Here is a 23061-nt window from a genome sequence, read left to right on the forward strand (position 1 = left end):
AATAAAGCCTTGTGATAAATAAGTAAATTATGACTAGCCTCTGTTAAATTTATTTTCTCTGCTTGTCAAATGTTAACATCTTTCAATATTGAAAGGTTATTAAATGCTGATCCAAAGCATTGATAGACATATTCAGGAAAAATATCCATATGCATAAAATAAAAACAAAATAAGTCATCTCTTAAGCTTAATGACTAATTTACACATGGAGAAGATAAGGCATAAAATAGAAGGCATAAAGGTGGCTCTCTGTGTTGCTGGGCAGACTGTTAACCACAGGTTAGAAAGTGTGCCTGGACATACAGCATTCCCAGTACCTGGGAATGTAGGGACTTCTGCCTGCCATCCTCAGTCATTCAGCACTCCTGATACCCCAAAGTGTGACCGGTGCTATGGTGGCCACAGCATGGAGAGATCCCAGAGCCTAAAGCACATGCAGTTTCTATCCAGTACTGGGTTGTGTGGAGCAGAGCCACAGGCTTCTCGGGGAGCATGCAGAGGGGTGGCCTTCCCTGCCTTCTGTGAGGACAGTACAAGTGGAGTGGTCAGTCCAGCATCCAACAGTTAATGAGGCCTGAAGCAGATGCCCAAGTGGCTTAAGGAGACTCTGGTTCCCTGGAGCCCAAGGATGCTGGTGGGATATGGGAGGATCTCCAAGTTGTAGAAGGTGGAGGGTGGGTCCCATGTGATATGATAGGTCTGTGAGTCAGGTGACCATATGGGATGAGTCCTGGGGTGGCAAAGTAATAGCCAATGGGACTGACATTGGGCACCTGAGTTTTACATTCCTTAAAGAATAGGACATGCTTAGGTAGACATGGTGAGACTTGGTGGTAGTGGAATGTGGAGGAAGAGGCCTCTGCTGGGACATACAGGAGGTTGGAGACAATCTTGGTCTGGAAGCTTTGAGTCTATGATGTCTGGGATATTTCATAGTTGTTAGATGGGGACCTCCGTTTCAGATGATTGAAGCTCTATAAATGGTAGGATAGAAAGATTCACAGGGCTTTCAGACTAATGTCAAGCTTGTCGCTCAGCCGCTCTCATTTTATGTATATCCAGGTATATTTTAAACCTGGGAACAAAGACATGGCAAGATTAGTCTTGTCTCAAGGGTCTAATCTGAAATACATATCAACTAGACACGAATTCCTGACAGCTAAAGTGAACAGGATTGAAGTCTCTTTCCTGGTCACTGAGGAAGGCACTGCTTCTACAGTAGGAGTGTTCATGCCCCATCTCCAGCAACCCTGAAGTTTGAGTTCCCCCTTCTTGCTTGATCTCTTATCCCACACGTATGTCACCTTTTGCTTTCATGTCACATGTATTCCATGATCCTAGATCTTCCTATCTTACCCCTACCTCCCTTCTTCCCCATGTCTTTCACAGACAGACAGACAGACAGACAGACACACGTCTTATTTATCTTAGTATATAGTTCCACCTACCTCCCTTCTTCCCCATGTCTTTCACAGACAGACAGACAGACAGACAGACAGACACACACACACACACACACACACACACACACACATCTTATTATCTTAGTACATAGTTCCATGTATTTTCCTGCAAAAAAACATATCGCTTAATTTTTCTTTGTGGCTGAATAAGATTCCGTTGTGTGGTAAACACGTGGGTTTGTTCCATTTCTCAGCTGTGGTATTTCAACTCTAACCTAAAATCAAACCTGCCTGATAGGATTTTTTTTTCATTTTCTACATGCATGTTTCCTTATGTTTGAATTTAGAGACTTTAATTTTGACTTTCTTCTCATTGATCTGAGTGAGACACACTTCATTCCACCCTGTAACCAGCCACCCTGGATAGGACTCACATCACCGATCCCTTGTCAAGACCAGTTGAGAGATATTCCTAAGCCACTTCGAGGTAGATTGGGTCTGATGGGCATGACCTTTGATTCAGCCTGCCCTTCTCTGCGCAGACTAGCAGTTGGTACATTGACTCATGCTATGATTTCCTCATAATTATGTGAGAAAGACATCATACACCCACAGTCTCATCTATGCCTTGTTGCCTGCCTAGTAACCAACCATCTGACCCTGCCTAGGGATCTAGTGATTTCTCTAAGGTCCTTCTGTGGAGGCTGTGGGTCTATGTGGGGGTGTCTCTGACTGGATGCCCCACTTGCCCCTTCAGAGAACCACTGTCCCTGTCCTGCTGTTCCCCTTGCTGTGAGCCTGTGGGCTTAATGAGTGAACCTCTACACTTTCACTATGGTGCTCCATTCAGGGGTGGGTACTTCCCCTTCCAAAGCTAATAGATGTCTTCCCAGCATGGGTCTCCCCAGAAGGCCCCTCTGTGGTGCTGAAGGTGTCACCCCTAAACTGTAGATGTTCTTGCAAACCTGGATGCCCTTCTGTGTAGAAACTCTCCTTCACTGGGAAGAGGATGCCCCCGTGAAATGGCGAAGCAAGGAAGGAGATGGAGACAGGGTGCCCATGGGCTCTGCATTCCTGGTTCCCATTCTTCTGCCCAAGTTCCCTTATGTAGAATCTGTTCTTCTGTGGGAATAACAGCTCAGGGTGCTGGATGGCATGACATCGAGTTGCTGTCTCAAATGGTCTCAAGCTATGATTGCAGTCAGACACTTCCACTGGACCATGCCACACACCTGTGGACTGTAGCAGGCAAGGAGACAGAGAGGGACAGGCTGAATATAAGAGTTGAGGAAAGCAAAGACCTTTGGGTGTTTTTCAGGATAGATTCCTCAGCATATCCTTATCCATCAATCATGACCGAATTTATCATCAGCCCTCTAGACCTCGTTCCTATACTGTGGTATCAAATTAAAGTGTTCTGTTTGAGATTGAGATCTCAGAACCTTCCTAATATATGCCTGATGGGGAGAAGAGAGGTATCATGTCTGCCATGCACTGTGGTGACACTGCAGGCAGGCAAGCTTTGAGGCGGTGTTGGTTTTGCTGCTAGGAACCACACGGCTCATGACAGACCCTTGTTGACAGACAGGCTGTTGTTTGAAAAGCCTAGCACACAGCACTGTCCTGGCAGGAAAAGAAAGGAATCTTCGCTTGGCGGTTGTACCATTTCTGCATGTAGCTGATTCCTTTGTTAGAGCAGACAAAGAGAGACAAAATCGAATGCAGGCTTTCAACTCTCGGTATCAAATTGGAGAGCATGTATAGTGTGATTCATTCAGTTTTCTGGTGCCAGGATCATTTGCCAATAAGTACAATGAGCCTCGGTATTTGATTTGTCCACGGCCGTGCAATGCCAGGCTTGTGGGGACACAGACTGGGCAGAGCTGATGCTGTAGTCAGGCGACACAGTGACGTCTCACTGGTCCAGGAAATTGCAGAGGTCTGTCTACCTTCCTCATTGGCTTTTGTCTGTCAAACATTGGACTGTTGTTTGTCTGCCTGCAATCACTGTCCAGCTGGGTCTGGCTAGAGTTAACACCAAGTCAAGGCTTCTGCCCATACAAAGAGAGATTCTAGGATTTGATTTTTGATTTTTTTACTTCATTGTGTTCCTATATGCAGAAGCTATGAATTTTAAAAGACAGTTATACATTTACAATCCCAAGAATGTGGGAACATGGTAAAAAGCCATTATGAAATAATTTATTGAAAACAAGTGAATCCTGGTATTCTCTATAGAGCCCATAATTTGGCTTTGGGATGAAGATTTTAAAACATTTATGAATCATGATGTAGGTGGGTTTCTCTATTTTATTGGATTTGCAAGTAAGGTGTGGGGTGGGGCTGAAGCTTAGGGATAGGTGGAGCATTTCCTTACCTCTTACATTCTGAACAAAATGTGGACTGCTTCTTAAGCTGGGGAACCTGATGCTACCTACCTGGGTTTGTCCTTCCTTGGGCCCCAGTTGCATACCTTCAGGCCCACAGTGCCCTGCCTCATGTGTCTGCAAGCTCAGACTTCCTTGTATTTTGGACGGCGGTTGATATATGTGTCATAGCAGCCTCTACACTTGACTCAATTCCACCCCCTTGGCTGAACGCCCACACCCAAGGCTACAGCCTTGACGATGCTCACAACAGCAAGAAGTCACGGAAGCAACAGCATCCACTTTCACTGATCTCATGTTTCCAAACATTTGTCCCAGGGACTCTTACTTTCCAATGAAATAAACTTTAGAAATACAAATCAAAGCTGGGCATGGTTGCCAACTCCTGAATCCCAGTACCACAAGCCAGGGGAAGGAGGGCAGCTTGGGGGGACTTAGCTAGGCCTTATCAAAAAGAAAAAAGAGAAGCAAAGAAAAAAGTGCAGAAGATTCAAGCCACATGAGTGAAAGTCTTGCGATCTCTGATAAGACATCCTGCGGACTTTACATGTTAGACTTGGTGCCATTTGTATTCTCTTCCATCCTGAGGACTTATGAATTATGCTGTAATCCTTTTCCGTGGAAGTTACATTTAATAGAGACTTCTGTGTTTTGTTATTTTGTAGCAAATATCTTGGTCCAGGTGCTCCCTTCCATTTGTCTACTTTGTTACCCTGTCTGTGGAGCAGACAGCACCTGAGGCATAGTGTACTCTCAACAGCCAGGACTCAGGGTGAGAGAGGGATCACACAGAAGTTCCTCAGCATCTCCCTTCCTTTTTATCCCTTCTTGGAAGACTCCTTAGGTCCCACACAGATGAGAAATATTGATAGTCACCTTTCTGTATCCACTCTGGGTCAAGAGGAAGCTCTGCCATGATAATTAGATCTTGAAAACCTCCCACAGGCCTATGTGCTGAAGGTTAGTGCCCCAGGGCCCAGCTATCTGGGAAACAGTGTAGGGGACTTTAGGAGGATGGGCTAGTAGGGGTCCTTAGGTATTTAAGGCCATGTCCTCTATGGGGACCTAGAGACCATAGCTCTTCTGTCTTCTCTGTTTGCTTCTTAGCATCCTAGCTCAGGAAGGGTGTACTGTTTCCCATATTTCCCTTAGCAGGAGCCTGAAGTATCAGGTTCACCCCCTTTTGCATGGAGGGCTCCAAACCAAACCATCTTTATCACAGGCTCATGATACACTATGGAGATGGACGAATGAAATAGCCTTCCTGGGTTCCATATGCTTACATATGCTTATTTCTCCTATGTGCACATAACTAATTCAGGCTCCAGGCTTCCTTTAAAACACACACATACTGAACAAGTGGGAGACATTACGAACCACCAAACAACAAGAACCACAACCACAAGGAAACAGGGCTAGGTTACTTTCCTGTCACTGTTGTTAAAATATAGAACAAAAGCAACATACAAGAGAAATGGTTAATTTCAGCTCATAATTCCAGGTAAAACCCTGGGGATTGGGGAAGAGTCACTGTGGCAGGAGCTCGAGGCAGCTGGGCCCATGCCATCTATAGCCTAGAAGCAGACAGCAACTGTCCTAGCTTCACTTCTGTTGCTGTGATCAAAACCCTGGCAAAAAGCTACTATAGGGAAGGAAAGAGTTCCTTTTGCTTATGATGCTGGGTCACAGTCCATCACTGTGGGAAAGTCAGGGCAGACATGTGAGGAGTCTAGTCATACCTAAAGTCAGGAGCCGGGAGGATGAACACTTTCTATTCTCTTATATGATTCAGAACCCAAAACCAAGAAATGGTGCCACCCATGTTTAGTCTGGGTCATCCCCTATTGATTAACATAATTAAGACAGTCTCCCACGGACATGGCTGTCCCAACCTGATCTATACAACCCCTCTAGTTAGCAATTGAAGTGCTATCATGGTGATGACCACTTGTATTCAGCTCAATGTTTCCTATTTTATGCAACCCAGGATCCTAGCCTAGGGAATGGTGCCACCCACAGTGGGCAGACCTTCCAGCCTCAATTAACCTATAGAAATAATACCACATAGGTGTGTCCAGAAGCCTGTCTCCTAATTGATCCTAGGTCTCATCAAATTGACAACTATCACGTATCACCTGTTTAAATTTGTAATCATGTTAATAAGAACCAAGGTCACCTCCTTTGTAGGCTCACCTAACCAGAGACAGATGTGTGACTCCAAGGTAGTAAGTACTGCCTTTACCCTTTGGGCCATTCTTTTCCCAGGCTAAACCAGAGACCAGAAGGTGAGTGTGGCATGCCCACCCCACCTCCTCACATTGCCACTGCCTTCTTCCTGCTCAGTGACATCATTGCTTTATGGCTTCTCTTGGCAAGATTCATCTTCCTCTACATTTTAAGCAGACCTAACAGTCACTGGGCTTAGAAATTAGTCATTGGCTTAGAGAACACTGGATGATCCAGGGACTTCTGCTCCACAACCCTCATCTAATGTCTGATTCCTTCTCCCTCCAGACATACGAGCAGTTACAGGACAAAGGCTGTGTTCATTGTCCTTGCCTTTTTTTTCTTCCTCCTGAGATCAGAAGGCTTTCTTTGTAGAGAGATACTTGCTGCAATGTAGACATGAACGCAAGATCAACAAGTTCTCCCCTAACAAGAGTGATGCTTGTGGAACCACCTGCTTATGAATTATGGTAGTTACCTTAAACTTTACGGAAACAACGTAAACTTCTGAAAATCTACTATCTACATAAAAAATAGTTTCTCTCTTCATTGACTTGAGTCTTGTGTTCTACAACCAGTCCTTGTCTGCACACAAGTGCCAGTTTCTCTATTCTGCCTAGAGTTGTGGGATAGTTAGTTAGTGTTGAGGCTTCTCGGGGGTTTTTTTCCCATAGAACCTTTAATATTCCTTGCTTAGCCACTTCATAGAAATTATTCAAACTACTTGCCATCACACAACGGAACCAGCAATTAGAAATAATATATTTTTTCCATGCCTAATATATTATCCTCTGGAAAATATTGATTTGGCATCTACTGCCTACCTCATACAACGAGGAATGTATGACACTTATATATGACCAATTTCCCCCCCCCCAACCTTGATGCTGTCTGAAATAATGGTGTTGGATCATTACATCTAAAACTTGTTATTGTAAGGCAAAATGAAAAAGAAACAAATAAATAGAAGAGGCAGAAAGGAGACATCTGTATTAATGGTTTTGATAAGGAGTTGCCTGTAGTGCCTAGTCTCCCTCCCACCCCCAAGCAGGGGGATGGAGAGCCATGGCAGGTTAGTTAGCCCCATGATTAAGAAACCAGTATGTGGTACTCAACTTTGAGCAGTGGGAAGCAGAGGTGTAGGAGAACCCCCCTGAGAACTTTCTCAAGTGGGGCTTGGGGACCATGGCAAAGTGGTAGGAAAGAGAGGGCACACTCTGAGACTCACCCAGGCCAGCCTGGCTGAACGTTCTTGGTGCAGACTGGAAAGGAAGTGCAGTGGGTAGAAGCAGTTTGTGCAATAGTTAGGCACCTTTCCCCCTTAGCAGTTTGGATTTGGGTTTCTACATTAGTATAGGGATGCCGAGATGGTGTGAGGAAGAACAGGCTGGAGGCAAAAGGCCAGCTACCTGTTAGCCATAATTGGAGGCAGGGAAGAGTACACAGACTGGGGGTTCAGGATCCTCAGAACAATGGAACAAACAGGGAGGCTGGGAGCGTGAAGGGAAGAGGCGATCTCACAAAGAGATGATCTTAGGGAGAGGGGCCTCTGCTGGGAGATGAACCGACAGAAAAAGGTTCTCCTGTTGGAGATGACAGAAGTGGGGTCAACCTTCCAGTTGGTTCCCAGTGACAACATACATGATTGGGCACATGTTAGAAATAGTTGACCTGTAAATTGTAGCTAGCTAGTGAGCGTCAAGTGTGCTGAGAAATGCCATACGTTTGGGACACGTGTGATACACGTGGAGAAAAGCACAAGGTGAGGCAGGGAAGCCATGTCTTCTGCAGATGCATGGGAGGAGACACTCATGACCTGTTTAACTAGTAAGCCAGGCTCAGCCAGCCTAGCCCAACCAGCAAGCCAGGCTCAGCCAGCCTTGTCCAAGCACAGCAGACTTCAGGCCTTTCTTTTGAACAAAAATAAAAGCAGAATTGTCGGCAGGACAGTGCCTGGGAGAGTCAGACAGTGCCTGGGAGAGTCGGACAGGGATCTCAGACTTGAGTCCAGTTCTCCTCATCTGCCAAATTTCTTGTTTTTAAAGCAGAGAGTTTAAGGGACCATCCAGCTCACCTCTCCTGAACCACCTGTCTTGCCAAGTCTTGAGCCAGAGAACATTGGTGTGGAAAACTCCATTCCTAGGGTGCTGGTGACAGGCACTCCCTGGTCCTAGCAAGGAGCCCCCAGAGAACCCAAGAGCAAGGCTGCCTGCCAAGCAGCCTCAATGTTCTGCCAACATACTGCCTGACACTGCTCACAGCGCATTTATCATCCGAGGGAAACCTCAAGCCTGGTTTTGTAGTGTTTGGGGGGGGGGGAGTACTTTGGACTTTCAGCTTAGATAGAGAATTATTTCATAATTGGCAGTTTGTAGAGGGCCCTGGTTCTCCTGTCCCAGGCTTGATACCAATATACACCCAACTGTGGGTTTTGCCAGCTGGTAGAGCTTTGTAGAGCCTGACAATTTGGCCTCTTTCCCTACAAATGTTAAAAGTTTGTGATCTTGCTCCACCATGATCTGTCTGTGGGATTTGTTCGTGAGGCTTCACCAGGCTTTGGGAGCCAGATGTAGTGTGAAGCCCTGCATATGCCCGCCAGAAAACTCCCAGGACACTGTGGGAGCCTGCAAACTAGAGAATGAGTACTCTCACCAACAGTGTGGTGTAACAGCAAGGGGTCTCGGGAGAAAGGGGCAGCCAGTATGTAGGAAGCAGCAAGCTGTATAGGGTGCATAGCTGAGGTACTTGCAAAGGGCTGTGTGTGGAGTGTCTGGAAGAGATGACCAGCCATGGGCCTTTCAAGTGTAGAATTCAGCTTCAAAAACTGAAACTGAAAGCAGGGGCATGGGGGTGCCAGGGATGGTGTGTGGGGGCTCTAGAAAGGCAATTGGCAACACAGTGACTCCATCGTGCTGCCATTAAGGTGGAGAATTTCCTGGATTGTGTGGGGAGGTAGCACAGTCACAGTGGGGCCATTGAGATCTCAGGGCTGCAACACAGTATGGCAGAGCTGCAGGGGTAGGGGAGGTGCGCAGGGCTGTAGGGGTAAGGGGAGGTAGGCAGCCTCTATCTGCTTCCTCAGTAAAAACAAAATGGAATTTTCTCAAGGACATGACTGTGAATGTGTGTGCCACAGTCCTGGAAGAAATATGACACAGGCCGGGGGCATTTGCTTCACGTGGATGTACGTGCTAGACCTCTGGACGCCTGGCTGGTAGGCATGATTTGTGCCTGACACTGGGCTCACACTCGATCCGAAGCCTCTCCCCAGGCTTCCAGTCACCATTTCCAGTGATCGATCAGAATATTAACAGTGATAATGTTTTCACTTCCTGTGGAGGAGGCATGTGAGCCTGCCATTCCAACTCGAAGAGTTCATCATCTCTGATGAAGAGGGCATTTCAAACACAGGGCATCTGCATTTTGGCCCACTTGAGCGCCATGGCATAAATCAGTGGTGACTTCCACTTTTGATCTCCTTGGGCAGGTAGACCACTGAGAGGCTTACTCTGGTGACGTGAAGTGTGAGCGAGCACCTGTGTTCTAGAGCATGTGCAGAGACAACTTCCCAAACAGTAACTGGTGGGTACTCACAGTTGCTCCCCACTGGTCCCAGGGGCAGAGGAAGGCTGAAGCAGAGGGAGAATAGACCTCTGCCAGGCCCAGGCTCTCAATCCTCCTGGCCACATGTCACCTGTAGGGTCACCTCAGGAGCAAAGTTGATCATTGGCTATTTCACTCAGGGACTTGGACAAGGAGAAGGGAAGCCATCTCAGTGAACAGTGTGACTTCGGAGGGCTATCACCAATGGCAGGTGTTAACAGGCACAATTCATGGTGTGAGGAGGCACAAGGTCAGTGGCCATGCTCAGCAGACCCTTCAAAGATCTGACATGAAGACTCCCATCATGTTTGTCCAGAAACCTCAGCTGGAGAGGCTGCCTACATAATTCATCAACAACCCCAAGCAAGAGGAGAAACAAAGGCAGACTAGAAGGGACACAGGAAGAAGGTGGATGCATACGCAGACCCTGATTGGAATATTCATGTAAAACCCTCCAGTAGAAACAGTCAGTTCCTGGTAGCTGGGCACACTGGATACAGCAGCCCAAGTATAGCTCCGGCATGCATAGACACAGGCTCATGGCATACCTTGCTCCAGAAAGGGTTAAACCAAGCCAAACCCAGGACAGTTGTCATGGACCTGACACCCCACTGGAAACCTTAGCTTTCAGTGAACAAGCTCTTCAACCAGGCAATTGGTTGGTTTGTCCAGCTTGTATCTCAATTTCTAAGAGGATTTCAGGGAGTTAAAGCCTGCTTTCTCCAGATATTTCCAGAGCTCCACATAAGTGTTCCCTTCTCCCAGTTCATGGGCAACATCTTCATCAGCTGCATGCAGTTCTCAATTAACCTCATACCACTGCACCACAACCATCTCTTCCAAGGCATGGCTAGTCCCCATTCTAGTTTCCCTTTCTGCAGTATATTGTACTTACTGATTTTCTACAACAAAGACATGTCACAATCCAGCCAATTTTTAGTTGTGGGCAAGAGAGGCAGAAAGGCTGGCTCCCAGAGGGTCACTTGGATCCCAGGTCTGTATTCAGAGGTTGCTATTTCAGAGAGGATCCCAAGAGATGAGTAGACACCCCAGTACTGTCAACAGGCTTCCTACTAGAACCAAAAAGAATCATTGACATGCTCGTGTCAGTATACCTGACTTAGGGATGCTGTAGAATTATTTTCAGAGAGAAGTGTTGGGTAACAAAGACATGAGTTCAGATCGTTTCTAGAAAATTAAAGAATGTTCTCCTAGCTTTTTTCTGTCTTACAGGATTATGATATAAACCACAAAATTGTATACTGTCTCTGAAGAGTTTTCTATAAGCAAAGACTGAAAAAATAATGTGGGCATAATGTCTTTATACACTGCCTTAAAGTTTACCCTCATATTGTTCAAATGCTTTCTCTGTCCTCGTATCTTGTTTCAATCTGGACACGGCCCTGTAATGTGTATACTAAGAATCTCCTGTCTCGAGTGTGTGCAAACCGTTCTTACCATTTATTCTCTGCCTTGTCAATAAATGCTGATCACCCAATGGGTGGGCAGAACAGAGAATAGGGTGGGACATGTACCAACTAGAGGAAGAAGAGAGGGAGAGAGGGGGATTCAGATCAGCTGGCAAGATGGAGGAATTGGAGCCATGAGATAGGGGTCCAGAGAGAGAGGCCATAGAAACACACCCTAGCCCAAAGAGCCAGGTCAATAGTAATATACAAGAATCGTGGGACAGGTCTGGGAGATAGCCAGATTAGCATAGAAAGTAAAAGTAGATCATTTAACTGTCCAGTTACTGAGGTACAGTTTTAAATAAATCTTGGTTTTCTGTGTGATTATTCAGGAATAGAATAAGATAAAGACATACAGCCACCAGTTTAATTCACTGTTACATTTATAATAATTCATTTACACTTGAAATGTAACATGGTATCCCTAAACATTTGAGTCATCTAGTTGGATGTAGCAATAGCAGATTGGCAAGGACTAGGTCTCTTGGACAAAGGATGTGATAACTATTAGCATAAAATCAAGTTGACATTCTGTTCATCTGTCCCCTCTCTAGAGTAACACCTTCAGTCTGACAGAGCCCTTTAGCCCTGCCCATGTGGCTCCTGTGCCAGGACCCAGCACTGTCGCTTGCCCATTTTGTATGGTCAAAATTAAAATTGCTTCATGCAAGAGAACATTTCAGGAGGCTGAGGACATCAGACTCGGTTATCTCCATCTGGAAGGCAGTTCAGAGAACCCGCTCTTTATCCCAGAACAGACTGGAAGCCCTGAACACAGAACGGACTGCAAGTCCTGAACACAGAAGCAGCCCCACTATCTGGTGGTTCTCTAGGAGGCCAAATGTTTGCTAACCTTGACCTCAAAGCAGGGGACAACAGGAGAACATATCGAGCAGCACCTGTTTATTATCCTACCGGGAAAAGAATGCCCCCTGCCGGATCAGACTCCCTTGGCCACAGTGCAGGAGAAAGATTATGATTGACGAATCTATTACATTTCAGAAACAGGCTCTTCCTAAACACGGCTGCTTTAATCATACATCCTCAATATGATTGATTTTATTCTCTCTGACACTTTGATTTTATGACCTTCTATGCTCAGTGGCCTTGGTTTTGCCAGATTTAAAAAAAAAAAAACCCTTCAGGGACATAACCCCTTAGGAGTGATCGGCCCTATGTGGATGGTAAGTTGAAGTTGTAAGCTGGCAACATGAACTCAGGTAGTTGTAAACGTTCTGATATTCATCTCGGTAATGAGTGCCTACCGATGAGAATGATTTTTAAAGATTTATTTTTATTATTTGTAATTATGTGTATGTGTGTAGGTCTGGGCACATGAATGAAGATGTCTATAGGACTCAGGGACCATCCCTCCAGCCCTCATGAGAATAATTTTAAAAACACAAAGGAACAAAACAAATACAACAAAGATAGATGCTGAAATCCTAAGGCTCATTTTCTGGGTCAAAAGAATGTGCATGAATGTTGGTCACATCTACAAGCTTAGTGCAGCTTCCACATAGAGTAGTTCCTGGGGGGGAAGACAAACAGGGGCACTTGACTGACAGCAAACATGTCTACAGAGGAATGGTCATCTGTGTAGGGTACCTTGACAGAGGAAGATAATCTACAGTCAGACAGAGGGACACATGAGTCTCAAAAGGGACACTGGAGAGATGAATACCAGCAACCCCAGAAGCCACTGTCTCTGGTCTCTCTACTGATCTTGGACTGAGGTCAAGAAAATGTCTGTAAAGGTCTGGATAGTCGAAGGGGTGGGTCTGTCTTTTGTCCTAATGAATTTTTGGATGAGTTAATATAAGGTTTCCAGGAGATGCAGAAGACAGAGAGGTGGCTGGACCCCAGGGGCTCCATTAGAACCCCAACAGGGTGTCGCCTTGGAAAAAGGACAGGCAGATGGAATGCCAGCATTTCACAATGACCCTGGCTGCGGTGGTCAGCCGATCCTGAAATTTCCTTCTCATCAAATCATAGAGTTCTGAGGCCAGCTGAAAGCGTTTAAGATGGAGCTCTCCACTCATCTGGGAAGGTAAAGTCAGGAAGAGTTCAGAGCAGTGTGTTGCCAGAGGCCCCGCTGTTCTGGGAAGCTTGGGAGGCAGGCCTGTAATCTATCTCTGTCTGGCCTTCAACCCTGACCTTATGAAGCAGATCAGGGCCAGAGGTAACAGAAGCAGAGAGCTGACTTGGCCAGGCATGGGATGTGCTGACAGCAGCGAGCCCTGAAGACTTGTGCTTCTGAGTGTGTGCGTGTGTGTGTGTGTGTGTGTGTGTGTGTGTGTGTGCACACGCGCAGGTCCTGTAGGAGGAAGTCTCAGGCACATGGCTTGGATTACCTTTCTTCTTCAAATGAAGATTCAGCCGCTGAGAGATTAAACCCTGGATCTGTCCTGTACACAGCTGAGACAGGATCTACTATTGCCACCAGTTTGATGACATGCCCTTCCACAGTCCCTTCCCTCCTTTCCTTGCTCTGGGCCCTTGTTTCACAGGCCCCTGTTTAAAGAAATTAGTGGAAGCAATCAGGTCTTGGTGGTGCATGCCTTTAATCCCAGCACTTGGAATGCAGGAGCAGATACATCTCTGAGTTCAAAGCCACCCCGGTTTACAAGCTAGTTCTAGGACAATCAGAGCCACATGGTATAACCCTGCCTCAAAAACAAAAACAAAAAAGCCTAAATGAATGAATGAATGAATGAATAAATAAATAAATAAATAAATAAAGGAGATGAGCAGAGTGTTTAAGTAAGTCCTGGACAGGACAGATCCCAGTGGTACCCAGCTCCAGGAACCACTGGAAGCCATGTTCATTCATCTGGGGGGGGGGGGGGAGGGAGGAAGTCTACTGGGGGAGGGACAAGAATGAACGGGGATGGTTTTAGAACCTTGTATTTGGTCCCCTTCATGTACACACACACACACACACACACACACACACACACACACACACTTAATTATATTGTAAGAAGAAATCAGAGTGAGACTGGATATGGAAACGTTAGTAAAGGTTTTAAGTTGTCAGCTTCCATCAAGCTGTCCCCATGGTGGTCTACGCCTTTCTCACCTTCAGACCATGCTATCTTCCTGGGGATTGATGGTGACAATGGTGTGAACCTGTCCCAACTCTTTGAGACCATTGAGAGTGCAAGGTGGCCCTAAAGATACACTCTGAAACTCTCAAGTGTGTCTCAAGAGGCACGGGTAGGCATTTCAGCCCCAGGACTTTGCTCTCAATTTGGCTGCACTCCAGCTGTCCCAGACATCCACTAACGATGCTGCTCTGTGACCCAGGTTCACCTCAAGTTTCCCCAGTTGCCTCCTCCAGGAACCAACCTCACCTGCTGACTGGCTCTTAAAAGGAAGAGCTGGCCCTGCCACACAGCCTCCGCCTACTCCCCTGCCAATCTCCTCCTGCGCAGTGTCCGCCCACCGCCCAGTGCACCTCTCCTGGCCCTAGCCTCACCTCTTACCGGGACAGCCCCGCCCCCTCACCAGTCTCCATCTCATTTCCCATTCAACCTCCCTCCTTACCACATCATACTAGGCTTTCCAGGTCCAGTGAGGGAAATTGCTGCTGGCTGCCACTTGCCCAAGAGCTCTCTCTGTGGCTTGATCTTGGCCCTCTCTTGAGAGCGAAGGGCCCCACCCTCAAACACAGAAAACTATCTTATTTGGGTAGAAAGCAAAACGCAAACGAAAGCAGAAGAATTATAGAAAGTGGGGGAAATTACAATATCGGGAGGGAATTTGAAGCGCATTCCTGTAGCAGCTGTCAACATTTTTTAACATGGGTTTGGAAGAAAATATCAGGACTCTGCAATACAAGCATGAGTCATTGCTTTGTCCAAATATTTCCCCTTGAATCTTTGCTATCCATCTGTCCCATGTCCCCACCCCCCCACCCCATACACCTATTTTTAATGATTTCTTGGCATTTAATTTTGAAAAACAATGTTTTTTCACTTGTACAGTGAAGTTAAAGAATACTTCCCGGTTAGACGTCAGACTGTGAAAAATAAGGCCTCCCCAGGAAGGAATCCTAGGTTAGAAGAGGAAGGGAGCTCCTCTTGCATTAGCCCCTTATGGGAAGACCTAATAGGGTAGGGTACCAACCTGATAGAAAGGATGCTGTGTGGATGTTTTCATTGTGCCTTCTAGGTAGGAATCATCTCACAGTGCCTTGCTGGAGATGAGGCTGTGTGCTGTACATTTAAAAAGGAACTGCAAATTGAAACCACAGTATTACAGAACACCTCTCTGCATTCTGAATGACCGAAACAAAATAGAGCAAACTTTGACAAAATGTGGGGGGAGGGTCCCCCGTGTAATGGAGATGTAAATTAGTTCAGCTGTCCTTGGAAACAAGGTGGGGCGTCATCAAAGATTTAAAAAGAGGGGACCATTTAACTCTGAGGTCCTGTGATTCCTTAAGTTGGGGTTCTGAGCTGGTAAGGATGGAGACGGAGAGGTGAGCAAGAAGCACACAGTCATTTATTTTCCCTTTGCTCTCAACTTAGACTGGGCATGGGACTAGCTGAGCTCGCTCCTGCCTCAACTTCCCCACACTGGTGGGCTGTAACCTGATAGCATCACTCACCAAACCCTTCCTCCCTTGAAACTGCTTTTCCATCATGGTATTTAATTTATTTATTTTTAAAATCACAGCAACAGAAATGAGAGTGGAGCAGTCAAGAAGCAGAAATGCGTTCCCATCAGCTGATGGATAAAGCAAGCGTGTCACACACGCACTGTGGAATACTGGAATGCCGTTCCTCTGTAGGAAGAACCAGAACATCTCACTTGCCTCCGTATGGGTAGAAGTAGAGGCCATTGTGCTATGTGCAGTGTGGGTCAGGCACAGAGAGACAGCACCTCACAATTCCACCCTTATATATTGATCGCGAAATGGCTGTTGGGCAGAATGGAGACGGTGGAGAGGATGGAGGGGTGGGGAGAGGCTGGTTATGGGTTCTAGGTTAGGTTACTACCAGGTAGGATCAAGAGGTTCTCTGTTATTCCAGCACAGCTGGGTGCCTGTGTAGTGTGTATTGTATATTTTGAAAGGATAGACAGAGGATGCTGGCCTCTCTCAATATTTTGACCATTTCATCTATCAAGTATTCAAATTTGAGGACTTGTATGTGTTTAATTTAATCTAACCACTGAAGAATATATACAGATTTCAAAATGTCACACAAATTCTCAAAATATGTGCAATTTTCTCTTTTTGTATTAGTTAACATTGAATACAGAACAATGATAGGATGAACGTCAAAGAAAAATCCAGGAAGCACTGAAGTCTTTCTTAACCCCTGACATCTAGGCAGACTCCTGAAATGCATACCTTAGAAGTAGCCCATGGCAGGGTGCATGCGTGGAGATTCTGGCCCAGCCTCTGCTCTGAGCTCTGCTACCAGATGAGTCTCCATGTGGGAGACAACATCTCTTCAGAGACACGAGAGCCTGAGGATTTTAAGCGGCAATACAAGCTATAGATTTGGAACATCATTTCTGACCACTTCCCAGGTAGTGATTGGCAGCATACCACAGGCTGTGGCTTCTAGTGGCATCTCACCATGCTCCCTTGATTTGGGTGGCCCCCACAAGCCAACCTGAAGTCAATCCCAAGCCTCTTTGTGCAGTAGACTTGTCAAGAATCACCGGCAGGTTCAGGAGGAAGCTCAGAGTTTCCCATCATGCTCAGCAGCCTTTCCTTTGCATGTGAGCTGTTCTTTCAAGGCCCAAGGGGGGACCATGTACCTCTGCATCATTGCCAACAATCCCAGCTTGCCATCTTCCTTCCAGCCACTGGCCTGACTACATACATCTCACTTGGCTGTATGATTTTCCCACACATTTATAGGTTACAGGCAAGCAAGGTAGGGGAGAGATATGGGTCCCTGGGGGGCTGTGTCATAATATAAACCATTACAGGGAGATGGAACTTGGCTTTATGCATCTTTCAGACCCTGACAAACTTGAGAGAAGGAAATCTGAATCTTGCCTCTCTTACATCTATCTAGGACTAAATGGGATGACACTCTCTGGCTTGGGAATTGCACGAGTGCACTTGCTTTTAAAATGGTCCTTAGTTTAGTTTTATGAACCTCTTCATCCTTATTCTGAGCACGTCTGCCGAGCAAGAAGGTGCCAGAGGTCTTGCTGTTATGCAAGGAGAAGCTGAAATATCCTTGTGGGGAAACTTAACATTCCAGGGAAGGATTCATCTTTAATGTGCATTCACAAGAATGAAAGCAGGGATCGCCTGAGAGATATCTCTCGGGGTGTGCGTGTGTGTGTGTGTGTGTGTGTGTGTGTGTATGTGTGTGTGTGGGGGTGTTCTCTTTTAGTCACATTGCTTGGCTTTATTCGGGCTTGCTTTTGGTATATTTTCCTTTGTGTGGCACCTGGACCTTCATCCTCCTTGGAGTTAGAATAGAGTCAGTAGGCATCCAGGAATCTGGAACAGCAAAAGCAGAGTCCGGGCATGCCCATTTCTTGCTTCTGTTGTCTCAGTCTCAAAATAAAATCACAGTCAATTTCTCTACAGGGTTAAAGACAAGCAGGCAGTACTTAGGAAAGAAAATGGAAATTGGGGAGATCTGTGATACCTTGCTCTGAGTTGTCAGACACAGCCATACTGAGGGACTGGGCCAGCTAAAGGTTGAAGGAATAATGACTTGTGCTCCAGGCCATTTGATGCAGAGAGGGCTTCCTTTCCCCTGGATCTCTCAGGAAGTCTCCCATAGTGAAAATGTTTAGTGAGCGTTTACTTTGTAGCTGAGGAGGGAATGTGTGCTCCCAACAAGAGGCAGAACAAACCCTGACATACTCACTGGGAAAGCTTACAGAGAAAAATTACCTCTCATCTCTGTTTTCCAATCAGTTTAGAAACCTTAAAACCTCACACAAAGAGTAAGTCTATCCACAAGACTATAAACTACCACTAGAGGCAGGAGGCCAGGCTATTGCAGGGAGGCAGAGGTGCAGTCAGGAAGCACAGCACCCCCACTGGGCTTGCTCCCAACAGGAGAGGGGCTGTGCTAGCTAATCAGGGGGCATCTGTGGGCAGTGTTTGTTACTGTTAGGCCAGAATCTACCCATGCATCCATGCATCCATGCATCCATTCATCCATCTATCCATCCATCTATCTATCCATCCACCCATACATCTGTCCATCCATCCATCTGTCCATCCATCCATCCATCCACCCACCCATACTCCCTTCTTCCCTTCCTCCTTCCCTTCTTCCTTCCTTCCTTCCTTCCTTCCTTCCTTCCTTCCTTCCTTCCTTCCTTCCTTCCTTCCTTCCTCCCTCCCTCCCTCCCTCCCTTCCTTCCTTTTGCCTTTCTTTCCTTCTCTCTCTCTCTCTTTCTCATTTTTAAGACAGACATCATTGTGTGGCTCTGGCTGGCCCGGAATGGAATTTTTAGACCAGCCCAGGACCTCCTAATACACAGAGATTCGTTCATCTCTGCTCCTGAGTGCAGAGATTAAAGGTGCCCCACCCCGCACTGTTCAGTTTTTGTCAGGGTCCTTCCATCCTCACTCAGACACCTCCTACTGTGTGGTCACTGTAAATTGAACTCTGAGGGTTAGAATCACTACTCTCCTGCCCCATGTGAAAGTTTGTCATTGTTATTGGTGGTGGGTTTTTTGGTTTTTTGTTTGTTTGTTTTGTTTTCAGTAAATGAGGCAGTTTGACAATTGTGGGGATTTCACAGTCTTCGCTTCCTGCCACACTCTTGCTTTACCCAGCAGTGGTGAAGTCTGCTTTGAAGATTTTTGTTCAGTAGTTGCCGGTTTAGGAACATCATGTATGGATTCTGACTTCTTGTGAGACTGGGAGCAACTGCAATAGCCATGTCCCAGCACACACAGAATTTACAGGGCTGCTGCCAGAAAACCCTGAGCAGTGGTCCGAGAGCCCCTGCATTTGCGAACTTCCTCCAGGGCCTCTGCTCCCACTTGCACTCACAAAAATGGAATTTCACGGCATTCATTTCCATTCGCTTTTCATGAACGGACCTGGAAACTTCATGTCGTGTGCTGTTGCTCTTCCAGCTGATTATCTTTTTGAGAAACATCACATTCTGTCTCCTCTTCTCTGAGCCCTGGAGGGGAACCTGGTGTCTAGCTCCCCACATAACTTCAGTAAGCACTCTTACAGGATGCAAAGGGACAAGATGACTGACTGCATCAGCTCTTAATTCAAGCTTTGCCCACCTCTAGACCTACACAGCACACACACACACACTCTCATAGGCACACACAGAAAGACACAAATATACACAAAGGGATACATATACATAGATGCATACACACTCACAGACACACATACAGACACATAGAAATACGCACATACACATGTATACAAAGAGATAAACACACAGATACACACATGTATACAAAGAGACATACATACAGATACAGAGAGAGACATATACACTCAGATATACAGACACACACACTCATAGACACATATACAGACATACACATGTATCCAAAGAGATATATGCACAGATACACACAGAGACAGACATATACAATCAGACACAGACACACATACATGCGCGCGCACACACACACACACACACACACACACACACACTCACACACACAGAACAAACACATATATGAATTTGTACACACTCCTCTACTCAATGCTGGAAGAATAAGATGCTCATAGCAGGCAAATGTCCTGTTAGTTTTTGATCGTTTCAAGATGGCTTTCATTTTAGACACTGCTATAAACTGCTGTTTATTTAACTAAATATTCAAGCTATAATAATCCTAAACTCAGTCATGCTAAAAGTCTGTCTGCCATAGACATGAGTGATTATTGCAGATGATTGTGAAATTTTGAGTAAATAATCTTGATGCTAAGCAGTATGCAGATGACATGGAAGTATTGCTGTCATCTGAGGGGAGCGCTGTCTCACATCGTGGCTTGAGAAATGGGAACAGGAGAGAACCTTTGGCTTCCCTTCTCTTGAGAGACTGTTTATTGTGAAGATCCAGGGTGAGCTCTTCCTTGCTAAGTGCATGCCACTCACTCATTTACACAGAATAAATGGCAGATTTAGAATTGTGCATCCTTCCATCCTCAGGGAAGTGACAGATGTGACAAGGATGCTGTCCTGGTTGGGTTTTGGTCGACTTGACACAAGCTAGAGAAACCTGGGAAGAGAAGACCCAGTTAAGGAAACTCCTCCATCATATAGGCCGATGAGGAAATCAATGAGGTTATTTGCTTTCTTCACTAAGATTGGTGTGGGAGGACCCAGGTCACTATTGGTGTTACTCTGGCAGGTAGTCCTGGGTGACCTAAGAGAGCAAGCCAAGTAAAGCCATGAGGATCAAGCCAGTAAGCAAGGTCTTCGTTAGGGTTTCTGTTGCTGTGATGAAACACCATGACCAAAAGGCAAGCTGGAAAGGAAAGGGTTTATTCAGATCACATCTCCACATTGCTGTTCATGACTGAAGGAAGTCAGGACAGGAACTCAAACAGGGCAGGACCCTGGAGATGGAAGCTGGTACGGAGGCCATGGAGGAACGTGGCTACTGACTTGCTTAGAATGGCTTGCTCAATCTGCTCTCTTATAGAACTCAGGACCACCATCCCAGGGGTGGTACCACCCACAATGGGCTGGGCCATCCACCATCAATCACTAATCAAGAAAATGCCCTACAGGACTGTGTCCATATCCTGATCTTATGGAGACATTTTCTCAGGTGAGGCTCCCTCTTCTCAGTTGACTGCAGTTTGTGTCAAGTTGACATAAAACTAGCCAGCACAAGCAGTGGCCCCCCCCATGTGCTTCAGTCCCTGACAGGCCTGAGGGACAGAACTCCAGCATTGCCTGCAGCAGTCTCAACTGGGAACCAGTTTGGGGTTGCTTAGAGGGCATTTGTTTCTAGATGACATTGGGGATTTTCTGTTTTTTTGTGAAGTCCATCTGAGAGGGGAGGGAAGGCATTTGGGCCCTGTGATGGCTCTGCAGTCAACGCTCACGTCACACCAGGGAAAATTCTACACAGCACTGAGTTACTGCTGCCTGATCTGGGGTCTCCTATTGTCAGGCACACCTCCACAGCGGTAGAGAGCTCCGCCAGAAGTCAAGAAACTGAGAGGAACTTCTTCCCCAGATCATAAACCAATGGCGGTGGGAATGTAGATATCTCCTAGCTACAAAGCCTTCTGGGTAGAATTTTAAGGCTTTAGAAAAGCAAACACCAAGAATACGTTAACATTCCCATCAAAGCTGGGAAAAACCAAAGCAGCTGGGTGTGGTGGCATAAACCTGTGATCCCAGAGTCTGGGAGGTCAAAACAGGGACATGAGTTCAAGGCCTAACTGAGCTACAAAAAAGATCTTGTCTGAAAACCAAACCAAGCCAAACCAGAACAAAAACCGGTTTGGTTTTTTTGGTATTTTTTTTAAATCCAACAAACAAGAATAAAAGACCCAAACCTCAAGAGCATGCTTCCAGTCAATCCCTCAGAAAGTCTAAGTGTGTGTGTGTGTTGGGGGGGGGAGAGGAATGTGAAGACTACAGGATCATCTTTTATCGCTGATCTCTGTCAGTACTATTAGTGGCACTAAGTAAGATTCAGAGGTGTGGTAGCTGCAGCAACTGAGGTAAGACAGTGGTCAACTCATTTTTGTCCCAAGAAACTGGTCTCATGCCATGCATCACGGGGCCTTGGGTACCAGCACCACACACGCTGGACACTGGGACAGCTGAGGAGGGTTTCCAGCAGCCAATGTGGATCAGTGCTCACGGATCACAGTGGTGTGGGTACAGGAAGGACAGGAGAGGCCATACAGAGAACAGAAAAAGCAGATGAAAAAGCAGGAAAGACAGGAGAGGCTATGCAGAGAACAGAGAAAACAGCAAAGGGGGAAAGACGAGGAGGGTGCTGGCAGGCTCCTCCACAGGGGTGCTTGCTTCTGTCTTCTTGGAACCACCCCCAGAAAGTCACTCTGGGTTCTTGGTGATGGGGAACAATAGCAGGGAGGAGTGGGATAGCGAAATAAAAAAAAAGAACTCCCTTTTGACGTTAAAATGACAGCCCTGTGTGACAGCGTTCTAAAATAAGCCATGTCACCTAAGGTTCTCTTTTATAAGAGAGTATCTATATGGTTTTAATTTTTATCTATTATAGGATTGTGTGCACAGGGAAAACAATAGGTACATTCATGTTTATTCATTAACTTCCCCCAGTATTTGGAAGTTTCTCTTTCAAGAAAGTTCTCTTACTCCCAACTATTTTTGAAACTCTGGGATCAGTCACCACTTCTCTTAAGGCCTGTCCCTCAGATCAGGGTGGTTTACAGCCGGCAGCAGAGACCAAAGGTTCATTGTGCAGGATTAAGTCACACTCGTGACACGAGAAAACAGTCGTGTGTGTGTGTGTGTGGTAGTGAGTGAATGTGTGAGCATGGACATATATGTGTGAGTGTGTGAATGTACACATGAGTTCACACATGAGTGTGCACGTGAATGTCTGTGGGTATGCAAGCACATGGCTGTGTGAGTGCACAAGTGAGTGCATGAGTGTGTGAGTATGCAAACACATGAATCTGTGAGTGTGCAAGTAAGTACACAAGCAACTGTGAGGCAGGAACACTAATATATAGTTGTGAGCCAGACACTGGGCTGTGGGACCGAACTACTCCCTCTGACTCCGATTCTGACTGGTTTTGAAACGTCACCCACGTTTTCCTTTGTGTGACTCTTTGTAATACGAAGAACAGAAATAAGAATGTTTTTATCATATTCTTGTAAATATCACATGAGGCGCTTCGATGAATGCTGACCCACGTGTCCAGCTGTTTAGTGCAGGTTACCTCCTTTCCCTCAGAGGCACTGTGATGGAAGAGCCTTCAAAGCATTCTCTGTTCTTCTTTAGTTCTAGGCAGCCACACATGGAAGTAAAAATAAAGGATG

General features: G+C 46.1%; 1 protein-coding gene across 4 annotated transcripts in view; it reads left to right on the forward strand.

Moving 5' to 3' along the window:
• The window catches only part of Pde10a (phosphodiesterase 10A), a 460257-nt gene that overhangs the window by 125468 nt on the left and 311728 nt on the right, over window positions 1–23061 (forward strand). The gene's annotated exons all lie outside the window — the stretch shown is intronic.

This window comes from Mus caroli, unplaced genomic scaffold (genome assembly GCF_978045245.1).
Source record: "Mus caroli unplaced genomic scaffold, Mus_caroli_1 scaffold_18, whole genome shotgun sequence".
Classification (NCBI taxonomy): Eukaryota; Metazoa; Chordata; class Mammalia; order Rodentia; family Muridae; genus Mus; species Mus caroli.